We start from the raw sequence: 12953 nt of genomic DNA, 5'->3' as shown, positions 1-12953 counted from the left end.
TGATATCCAACTGGCGTCAATATATCATTCCAAGATTTTAGGAAACTTCATATATTGTAGCCTAAGGTTTTTAGTTTTTTTTTAGATAACCAAGAACCTTACCGATGGCCTTCCAATATTCGAAACTTGGGTTACTAGTAAACCTACTTAGTTTACTAATAGCAAATGCTATATTAGGTCTAGTATATTGTGCTGCGAACATAAGACTTCCAATTTTACTTGCATATTCTCTTTGAGCTATTGCCTTACCATAATTTTTTATCAACTTGATACTTGGATCCAATGGGGTACTAACCTCCTTGACATTTAAGTGATTGAACATATTTATCACATTTTCTATATAATGTGATTGACTTAACATAAAACCCTCACTTTATATTTTAACTTTGATACCAAGGATAGTATCCACTTTTCCCAGATCTCTCATTTTGAACACGAAAGACAGAAACCTCTCCATTTCTTTGATTCCGTCTATATTGTTACTGATGATCAACATATAGACATATTAAAATAATTAAACTATTAGTTACCTTAGTGTAGAGGCATCTATCTACCGAATTATGATTAAAACCATTTGACATTATTTTAGAATTAAACTTCTCATGCCACTTTTTAGGGGCTTGTTATAATCCATATAAAAATTTGGTTAGTTTGACCAAATCTAGAACTGTTCTCTACAGTTTGTATAGCCTTTGCATATTTTATGCTCTATATTGTTACTGATGATCAACATATAGACATATTAAAATAATTAAACTATTAGTTACCTTAGTGTAGAGGCATCTATCTACCGAATTATGATTAAAACCATTTGACATTATTTTAGAATTAAACTTCTCATGCCACTTTTTAGGGGCTTGTTATAATCCATATAAAAATTTGGTTAGTTTGACCAAATCTAGAACTGTTCTCTACAGTTTGTATAGCCTTTGCATATTTTATGTTCATTTCTCGATAAAATAAATCCTTCTCGCTGTTCCATATAAACTTCATCTTCGAGATCTCCATTTAAGAATACCGTCTTGACATCCATTTGATGAACATGTAAATCATATATGGTGGTGCTTGAGGATTCCAATGTACTGCGTCCAAGATCAGAAGGAGCTTGCCGGCGGACCACTATCAAATGCCTAGTGGCATGATCAAAGCCCATGATCGTGATAGTGCAAACAAGATCTTGATCAAGATTATCCTAACCATGGGTGCATGTGTCAAAGTAATATATTCCTTCCTTTTGACAATACCCCTTAGCTACTAATATAGCTTTGTAGGTGTTGAGTGTTTCATCGGAATTGTACTTCTTTCTAAATACCCACTTACAACCAATGGTCTTAGAACTTTTTGGTAGATCAACTATTTACCAAGTATTACTCGAAAAAATAGAATCCATTTCATTGTTTATCGCCTCTTTCCAGAATGACATTGTTTCCTTATAGGTTTTAGGATCACTTTCCACTTGAAGAACAAAAGGTATTGTTCTTACAACATCCTTTCTTCCTATCTCCTTCTACTAAGTAAAAAGAAATAAGTTGGGAATCTATTTCATCCGATCCTAAATCCTTTTCTTTTTTGGTTCTCTTATTTCTTCGAGGTTCACTTTCAACATTTCCAGTAGATGTCTCTTCTTGTCACTCTCTAGAATTCTGAATAACTTCATTATTTTTAGATTTCCTTGTTATTAATGCATTCTCGAAGAATTCAATGTCCCTTAATTCCATTATAACATCCGATTCAATGTATCAAAGGCACATTTGATACATCTAGGACCTAACTTGGTTCTCTTGAGATACATGTTCTTACAATAAGTAAGACACTCCCACACTTTGAAATAATTGATATTTGGTTTCCTACCTTTCCATATTTCATATGGGGAGATCTTATTCTTTTTCATAGGAAACCGATTCACTATATGACAAGCACTAAGTAAAGTTTCACCCCATAAATTAAAAGGTAATTCAAAATTTAATAACATGGAGTCTATCATTAATAAGAATATATTATTCTTTCTTTTTACTAGACCATTTTGTTCCTATGTTCGTGGTGCAGAATGTTGATGTATTATTCCATTTTGTTCACAAAACATGTTGAATTCATTAGAGAAGTACTCTCCACCTCTATAACTTCTTAGAGTCTTTAGTTTTCTTCCTAATTGATTTTCAACTTCAACTTTATATGTCTTAAAGGCACTAAAGGCTTCATCTTCATATTTTAACAAATACACATAAGTATACATAGAACAATCATCAATGAAAGTAATAAAATATCTATTACCGCCCATAGTTTGATGCTATTCAATTCACATATATCAAAATAAACAAGTTCAAGTAAATTTGTTGATCTTACTACACTATGAAATGGATTTTTAATCATTTTTTATTTTATGCATGTCTCACATTTTTCTAAGTTATCGATTTCACATTGTATTAAATCACATTTAACCATTCTCTTCATAATACTAACTCTCATGTGTGCTAATCTACTATGCTATAAATTAAACGAATCAACAACATAGGCAAATTATTTGCTTTTGTTAGATTTATCTTCAAGAGTACATAACGTGATCATTCCTTTAGTGGGTAGCCCTTTCCAACAAAGTGCCCATTATGGGCTAGTACAAGTTTTTTGGATTCAAAAACAGCCTTTATTCCTGGTTTTTCCAAATGAAGTCCACTTGCTAGGTTTCTATTCATTTCTAGTACATGCAGGACATTTGTCAAAGTGATCTCCCTTCTTGAAGTGAAAGTGATTTCCACATTTCCTTTTCAAATCACTTTTGATCTTCCTTCATTTTCCATTTGTATCTCTTGGCTGTCTTCGATGTTATGATAGGTTTTGAAAAGAAATTTATCATAACAAACGTGGATTGTAGCACACATATCTTACCACAAGCCCGGAGCTTTACCTTGGATTGTATTGATTTCACTCACCGTAGTGATATCTCATCAATGGAATTCACTCGTCCTTCATTCTTATGTTGTTTCTTGTGTCTACAATTCTTTGCATAGTGTCCCAATTTTCTACAAATATAACAAGGTCCCTTGGACTTGTTTTTGAAGTTTTCTCTATCATTTTTAGGATCAAGAGGCTTCCCTTTTTGTTTTATATTTGTTGGAGTTGTCCACATTGTCCATGTCATTGACATTTTAGACTTATCTCTTGCCCTTGACTTTCCTCTAAGGGAAGATTTTTTATATATTTTTCAAGGAAAAGTCTTTAGAATTGTGAAGAATTTTCTTCTTATATCCTTTCCAAGATTTTGGGAGTTTAGCAATAATTGTTCCCACTTTGAAGGTTTTGAAAAGTTCGATTTTCATCGCCTTTAATTTGTTGACAATTATTTTTAGTTCATGTACTTGAGGCAATAAAAAGATGTTGTCCAAAAACTTGAAATCAAAATATTTATAAATTAAAAAATTTTTAGTACCTTCCTCTTTGGCCTTATATTTACTTTCAAGTGTGTACCAGATCTCCTTTGCTGATGTTATGTTGGTGCGGAGATTATGAGGTCGATTCGATAGCGCATTTAGAATGTGACCGCGACATATCAATTCGTCATCTTCCCATTCTTTCTTTTTGCATGAATTTCATCGGTACCTTTGTTTGTTGCGTCAGAAATTGGCTCCAATTTTGGATCAAGCACGTAGAAGATCTTCAATCCTGTCGGGATGAATTTAAGTTTGTCTTGCCATTTTGTATTGTTTGCACCGTCAAATCTATGCAAGCGCACTAAGTCTTGATAGTAGTGAGTGTAGATTCTGTCTCCATCACAGTAGATGCAAGTATCATTTGAGATTAATAAGAAAAATACAGCAATGGAAAAAATAGAAAAAGAAGAAGATGATAACAAAATTTGGCAAAGGCTTAAACATGAAGATTGTATTGTTGTCCTCAAACGGTATTTGCCTCATCTTCAATGCTTTTTAAGGATTTTCGACAAATAGTTTGCAGGATTAATCAAGCCTCAATGAAAAACATCAAAAGCAAAAATGTTTCACAATTGAACAAGTGAAAAGCAATGAATTTTATTATTTAGACAGACAAAATTTTCATAAGATTTCGGTTGAGCAAGGGATAATTCTTCTCACATGATTTCATTAAATTTTCTTGAACTTTGATCACCTATTTATAGGCCTTGACCAGTTCATACGAAGTAGTGCCAAAATTGGGATGAAAGGCCACCAAATCCAAACTAAAAATGTCAAAAACGACTGCAACAATCACATTATTTATATTATACGACTGCATAGGTTATAACTATGCGGTCACATAGTTATAGCGTCCGATGGCCACAAAAGTTCTACATAGTTCTATGCGATCACATAGACCAATAGACCAATTTCTAACATAATCTCCCTTTTCCTTTTTTTTCTTCTCCAATTCATCCTTATTTCTCTAGATTTTAAACAACCAATTTACAACACTTGATAACAGAATTCTCAAGTCCCTAGATGACAAATACATATATGAAGCACATGGAAAAAACCGTTCTAGACCATTAATGCAAACCTATCAACAAAAATGTCATTTTTCTTGACAAGAATCTTAATTCTTTAATGTTTGCAGATTTACTAAAACATCTATTTATTATACCATTCATATTTTTGTCCAGTTCAACATGAGGAACAAAGAAAACATAGACGGTTCGTAGTTTCGTAGAGACAAATATATGAATTTCATTCTAAATTCTATCATCTGAAGAACTCGTTCTAAAAAATGGAAACAAATAATTAGTTGGATCGAAGTTATCTAGTGCACGAAACAAATAATTAGCTGTGCAAAAGCTTTACCTAAATCACGACAAATTCTATTTTGCCTAGTACCACAAAATACAATACAAAATTCCAACATGGTTTTCATAATATGTTAACTTTCTGGGCCGAGTCAAATGCGTGTATTAGCCAGCTAAGAGCTTGTTGATAAGAAAACTTTAGCAATGGAAAAATTGGAAAAAGAAAAGGATGATAACAAAATTCAGCAAAGGCTTAAACACGAAGATTGTATCGTTGTCCTCAAACGATATTTGGCTCCTCTTCAATGCTTTTTAAGGATTTTAGACAAATAGTTTGTAGGATTAATCAAACCTTAATGAAAAACATCAAAAGCAAAAGTGTTTCTCAAATCTCAATTGAACAAGTGAAAATCAATGAATTTGATTATGTAGAGAAACAAAATTTTCATAAGATTTCAGATGAGCAAGGAATAATTCTTCTCATATGATTTCATTGTAGTTTTCTAGAACTTTGATCACCTTCACATATAAAGTGGTGCCAAAATTGGGATGAAAGGCCACCAAATTCAAACAAAAAAGGTCAAAAATGGCCACAACGGTCACATTATTTATATGCGGTTGCATAGTTATAGCATTCGATGGCCACAAAAATTTTGCATAGATCTATGCGACCGAAAAAATCTTGGCATAATCTTCCTTTTCCTTTTTTCTTCTCCAATTCTTCCTTATTTCTCTAGATTTTGAAGAATAACTAATTTACAGCAATCTTCCACTTTTTCAAAATCACGTTGATTACATAATCAAATATCAACACTCGTGCATAAGAATTAGATATCTTTTGATTTGAATCTATCCATAGTGTAAATCTCATAAAATATTATCGAAATTCCAGGTAGCTAGAACGCTTTGAACCAATTATTCCTTGTGACAATACCGATAAAATCACACACACAAGTGTTACATTTTCACAAGTTCCTCTATCTTGCTTAGTGCTAATATGGCCTTGCACTTATCCTTCTCATCGAACTTTTAAAGAGAGTCAATTACAATTCTCTAATAAGGTGGCACCACTTTGAAGTTCACATAGGTGAAGTTCTTACAGTATCTTTGTTACTTTTAGAGATACTTATACCACGTACTGAATTTCATTAAGAATTTTTATTATTACTTATCTCTCCAACAGTAACCACCAACACTATTTATCACAGATAGGGTTTAATAATTTAATAGTGTTGAAATCTATCCACTGATCGAGTGATTTGTTATTACCCATTGATCCTCAATATACTTATTCAGTATACTTTTGGTAAGGTTGCTATCATTGGTAGATCTATTTAAAGAGTTTCAATCCCATCTTACTTAATGTTGGTCTCACTAATTCTCTCGTGAGAGGTTTAGTAAATGGATCAGTTAAGTTCTCACTTGACTTAACATGTGTAAGAGAAATTATTCCATACTTGATTAATTTCCTTACATACTCGTGTCTTAGACTCATGTGTCTAGACTTTCCAGTATACACTTCATTATAGACTCGAGCTAGAGCAGCTTGACTATCACACAAGATAGGTATTGAGGAAATGTCCTTTATATCTAAAGATATGTCAATAACAAGTCTCTTAGCCACTCAATTTCTTTCTCAATTTCAACCAATGCTACAAAATCCATCTCCATTGTTGAGTGAGTAATGCATGTTTGTTTTTTAGACTTCCAAGAAGCTATACCTCCCCCAAGAGTAAATACCCAACTTGAAGTGGATTTATTTTTTCCTGCACTTGATATCCAACTGGCGTCAATATATCATTCCAAGATTTTAGGAAACTTCATATATTGTAGCCTAAGGTTTTTAGTTTTTTTTTAGATAACCAAGAACCTTACCGATGGCCTTCCAATATTCGAAACTTGGGTTACTAGTAAACCTACTTAGTTTACTAATAGCAAATGCTATATTAGGTCTAGTATATTGTGCTGCGAACATAAGACTTCCAATTTTACTTGCATATTCTCTTTGAGCTATTGCCTTACCATAATTTTTTATCAACTTGATACTTGGATCCAATGGGGTACTAACCTCCTTGACATTTAAGTGATTGAACTTATTTATCACATTTTCTATATAATGTGATTGACTTAACATAAAACCCTCACTTTATATTTTAACTTTGATACCAAGGATAGTATCCACTTTTCCCAGATCTCTCATTTTGAACACGAAAGACAGAAACCTCTCCATTTCTTTGATTCCGTCTATATTGTTACTGATGATCAACATATAGACATATTAAAATAATTAAACTATTAGTTACCTTAGTGTAGAGGCATCTATCTACCGAATTATGATTAAAACCATTTGACATTATTTTAGAATTAAACTTCTCATGCCACTTTTTAGGGGCTTGTTATAATCCATATAAAAATTTGGTTAGTTTGACCAAATCTAGAACTGTTCTCTACAGTTTGTATAGCCTTTGCATATTTTATGTTCATTTCTCGATAAAATAAATCCTTCTCGCTGTTCCATATAAACTTCATCTTCGAGATCTCCATTTAAGAATACCGTCTTGACATCCATTTGATGAACATGTAAATCATATATGGTGGTGCTTGAGGATTCCAATGTACTGCGTCCAAGATCAGAAGGAGCTTGCCGGCGGACCACTATCAAATGCCTAGTGGCATGATCAAAGCCCATGATCGTGATAGTGCAAACAAGATCTTGATCGAGATTATCCTAACCATGGGTGCATGTGTCAAAGTAATATATTCCTTCCTTTTGACAATACCCCTTAGCTACTAATATAGCTTTGTAGGTGTTGAGTGTTTCATCGGAATTGTACTTCTTTCTAAATACCCACTTACAACCAATGGTCTTAGAACTTTTTGGTAGATCAACTATTTACCAAGTATTACTCGAAAAAATAGAATCCATTTCATTGTTTATCGCCTCTTTCCAGAATGACATTGTTTCCTTATAGGTTTTAGGATCACTTTCCACTTGAAGAACAAAAGGTATTGTTCTTACAACATCCTTTCTTCCTATCTCCTTCTACTAAGTAAAAAGAAATAAGTTGGGAATCTATTTCATCCGATCCTAAATCCTTTTCTTTTTTGGTTCTCTTATTTCTTCGAGGTTCACTTTCAACATTTCCAGTAGATGTCTCTTCTTGTCACTCTCTAGAATTCTGAATAACTTCATTATTTTTAGATTTCCTTGTTATTAATGCATTCTCGAAGAATTCAATGTCCCTTAATTCCATTATAACATCCGATTCAATGTATCAAAGGCACATTTGATACATCTAGGACCTAACTTGGTTCTCTTGAGATACATGTTCTTACAATAAGTAAGACACTCCCACACTTTGAAATAATTGATATTTGGTTTCCTACCTTTCCATATTTCATATGGGGAGATCTTATTCTTTTTCATAGGAAACCGATTCACTATATGACAAGCACTAAGTAAAGTTTCACCCCATAAATTAAAAGGTAATTCAAAATTTAATAACATGGAGTCTATCATTAATAAGAATATATTATTCTTTCTTTTTACTAGACCATTTTGTTCCTATGTTCGGGGTGCAGAATGTTGATGTATTATTCCATTTTGTTCACAAAACATGTTGAATTCATTAGAGAAGTACTCTCCACCTCTATAACTTCTTAGAGTCTTTAGTTTTCTTCCTAATTGATTTTCAACTTCAACTTTATATGTCTTAAAGGCACTAAAGGCTTCATCTTCATATTTTAACAAATACACATAAGTATACATAGAACAATCATCAATGAAAGTAATAAAATATCTATTACCGCCCATAGTTTGATGCTATTCAATTCACATATATCAAAATAAACAAGTTCAAGTAAATTTGTTGATCTTACTACACTATGAAATGGATTTTTAATCATTTTTTATTTTATGCATGTCTCACATTTTTCTAAGTTATCGATTTCACATTGTATTAAATCACATTTAACCATTCTCTTCATAATACTAACTCTCATGTGTGCTAATCTACTATGCTATAAATTAAACGAATCAACAACATAGGCAAATTATTTGCTTTTGTTAGATTTATCTTCAAGAGTACATAACGTGATCATTCCTTTAGTGGGTAGCCCTTTCCAACAAAGTGCCCATTATGGGCTAGTACAAGTTTTTTGGATTCAAAAACAGCCTTTATTCCTGGTTTTTCCAAATGAAGTCCACTTGCTAGGTTTCTATTCATTTCTAGTACATGCAGGACATTTGTCAAAGTGATCTCCCTTCTTGAAGTGAAAGTGATTTCCACATTTCCTTTTCAAATCACTTTTGATCTTCCTTCATTTTCCATTTGTATCTCTTGGCTGTCTTCGATGTTATGATAGGTTTTGAAAAGAAATTTATCATAACAAACGTGGATTGTAGCACACATATCTTACCACAAGCCCGGAGCTTTACCTTGGATTGTATTGATTTCGCTCACCGTAGTGATATCTCATCAATGGAATTCACTCGTCCTTCATTCTTATGTTGTTTCTTGTGTCTACAATTCTTTGCATAGTGTCCCAATTTTCTACAAATATAACAAGGTCCCTTGGACTTGTTTTTGAAGTTTTCTCTATCATTTTTAGGATCAAGAGGCTTCCCTTTTTGTTTTATATTTGTTGGAGTTGTCCACATTGTCCATGGCATTGACATTTTAGACTTATCTCTTGCCCTTGACTTTCCTCTAAGGGAAGATTTTTTATATATTTTTCAAGGAAAAGTCTTTAGAATTGTGAAGAATTTTCTTCTTATATCCTTTCCAAGATTTTGGGAGTTTAGCAATAATTGTTCCCACTTTGAAGGTTTTGAAAAGTTCGATTTTCATCGCCTTTAATTTGTTGACAATTATTTTTAGTTCATGTACTTGAGGCAATAAAAAGATGTTGTCCAAAAACTTGAAATCAAAATATTTATAAATTAAAAAATTTTTAGTACCTTCCTCTTTGGCCTTATATTTACTTTCAAGTGTGTACCAGATCTCCTTTGCTGATGTTATGTTGGTGCGGAGATTATGAGGTCGATTCGATAGCGCATTTAGAATGTGACCGCGACATATCAATTCGTCATCTTCCCATTCTTTCTTTTTGCATGAATTTCATCGGTACCTTTGTTTGTTGCGTCAGAAATTGGCTCCAATTTTGGATCAAGCACGTAGAAGATCTTCAATCCTGTCGGGATGAATTTAAGTTTGTCTTGCCATTTTGTATTGTTTGCACCGTCAAATCTATGCAAGCGCACTAAGTCTTGATAGTAGTGAGTGTAGATTCTGTCTCCATCACAGTAGATGCAAGTATCATTTGAGATTAATAAGAAAAATACAGCAATGGAAAAAATAGAAAAAGAAGAAGATGATAACAAAATTTGGCAAAGGCTTAAACATGAAGATTGTATTGTTGTCCTCAAACGGTATTTGCCTCATCTTCAATGCTTTTTAAGGATTTTCGACAAATAGTTTGCAGGATTAATCAAGCCTCAATGAAAAACATCAAAAGCAAAAATGTTTCACAATTGAACAAGTGAAAAGCAATGAATTTTATTATTTAGACAGACAAAATTTTCATAAGATTTCGGTTGAGCAAGGGATAATTCTTCTCACATGATTTCATTAAATTTTCTTGAACTTTGATCACCTATTTATAGGCCTTGACCAGTTCATACGAAGTAGTGCCAAAATTGGGATGAAAGGCCACCAAATCCAAACTAAAAATGTCAAAAACGACTGCAACAATCACATTATTTATATTATACGACTGCATAGGTTATAACTATGCGGTCACATAGTTATAGCGTCCGATGGCCACAAAAGTTCTACATAGTTCTATGCGATCACATAGACCAATAGACCAATTTCTAACATAATCTCCCTTTTCCTTTTTTTTCTTCTCCAATTCATCCTTATTTCTCTAGATTTTAAACAACCAATTTACAACACTTGATAACAGAATTCTCAAGTCCCTAGATGACAAATACATATATGAAGCACATGGAAAAAACCGTTCTAGACCATTAATGCAAACCTATCAACAAAAATGTCATTTTTCTTGACAAGAATCTTAATTCTTTAATGTTTGCAGATTTACTAAAACATCTATTTATTATACCATTCATATTTTTGTCCAGTTCAACATGAGGAACAAAGAAAACATAGACGGTTCGTAGTTTCGTAGAGACAAATATATGAATTTCATTCTAAATTCTATCATCTGAAGAACTCGTTCTAAAAAATGGAAACAAATAATTAGTTGGATCGAAGTTATCTAGTGCACGAAACAAATAATTAGCTGTGCAAAAGCTTTACCTAAATCACGACAAATTCTATTTTGCCTAGTACCACAAAATAACAATAAATTAGTATCACATGGAAATGAAAATAACATTCAACGAAACTATCTTAAATCATCCAAGAATAAGTAAATAAAGTTCCACTTCTCAACTAACCCAAAAAAATAAAAATAAAAATAAAAAATAAAAAAAATAAAAAGCCGAACCAAAAAATAATATCGCCATTCTGCATTAATGCCCAAATTAAAGGAAGAAAATATTGACGCAAATTTCAATATCCAATTCAAGTATACCCTTCTACCCAAACACTTTCAATAGATATCACTTGCTTTGAAATGATATGAGCCCGCTTTACTTTCTTCATGAACTGAAATGCATCTCCTATAAACATATTTCATTCAACCTTCAATTCTTTGTTCAAATTGGCATGAACCTTGTAAAATAAATGCTCCTATTATGAGTCCCCACTCTTACAAACTCATCGCATCTCTTCATCTATCAATGCTTCCAGGAAGGAATCATCTGTTGGCTTTATTTCTTGAGTTGTAATTTAGAATATACATTTACCAAGTTTACTTACCACTAGGCAGTAGAGTTGGATAACTTAATTTCATTATTCTAGTTATGTTTTTGCACTACCAACCATCATGTACATTGTAGCTATAAATATGCTGATAAAACTAAATTTATATCCCGCTACATAGCACATGGCCATGATAGTATTTCCCTTTCTTTTATTATCTGCTGCATATAGTTGTTTCATTTCAAAACCTTCCATATGTTTACGGTTATAAAAAACACAAATATTGCTATGGACACTATTGAGGTTTTTACACATCGGTTGTAAAATTGGCTAGTGGCCAGTTTATAAGTATGAGGGAAAGCATCACCTCTTAAGCTAGATTTTGAGGTTGAGAAGACCCAATACTACCCAATAGACACTTCATAGGTAAGACAAAAAGTACTCCCAAGAAGCTGTTTTATTTCAAACCCTTCCAGAACTAAAATATTGTGTTTGTAATATTAAAATGTAAGATCTAAGAGAAAGAGGGGGAGAGAGAGATTCTTGTTAAATGTGGCATTAATTTATAATCTTAGGAAATAAATAAGGTTACATGCACTTGAAGAAAATGTATCAGGAAAATACATGATGCACTTGAAGAAAATGTATTAGGAAAATACATGATGCAAATTCATGAATTATTAGGTGTCCATTTATATTCCCATGTCTCTAGAGTTATTCATGTGGTCCTATAAATAGAGGTCATTCTTGTAGTCTCATTGTAAGAAAAAAAAAGAAGAAAACATTATTGAGTGTGCTGTAGCAACTCAAAAACTATCAATAAAAATTCAAGTTTTTCTTCAACACTTCGTTTCCACACTAACAAATTTGGTATCAGAGCCATAACTTATGATTGCATTTTTTCATGGCTTTCATACAAACAGTTTCGTTGTTTACATATTCTTCCAGTCAAGTCCCAATCTTCGAAGGCGAGCATTATGAATACTGGAGCATCCAAATGCAAACTTTCTTCATCTCCTTAGATCTTTGGGATGTCATTGACGATGAGGAGTACGAAGAACCATCCGAAGACAATGAAGATTACGAAAAATTGCAAAAAGAATTTAAAAGAAAAGATGCAATGGCTCTCCGCTATATTCAACAAGGAGTCGGGAAATCAATTTTCCCTCGTATCTTTGGTGTTAAAAAAGCCAAAGATGCTTGGGAAATATTGATGCAAGAATTTCAAGGAACGGAGAAAACGATCGCCTTGAAACTTCAATCATTATGGAAAGACTTTGATAATCTCCAAATGGAAGAACGAGAATCGGATCGTGTTTTTTCTTCACGAGTAGCCGAGACAGTAAATCAAATCAAAAGCTGTGGTGACACAATTACAGATAAAAGAGTCATGG

This window comes from Olea europaea, unplaced genomic scaffold, assembly GCF_002742605.1.
Source record: "Olea europaea var. sylvestris unplaced genomic scaffold, O_europaea_v1 scaffold618, whole genome shotgun sequence".
NCBI classification, from domain to species: domain Eukaryota; kingdom Viridiplantae; phylum Streptophyta; class Magnoliopsida; order Lamiales; family Oleaceae; genus Olea; species Olea europaea.
The sequence above is the reverse complement of the archived record's forward strand: the minus strand, read 5'-3'. Positions refer to the sequence as shown.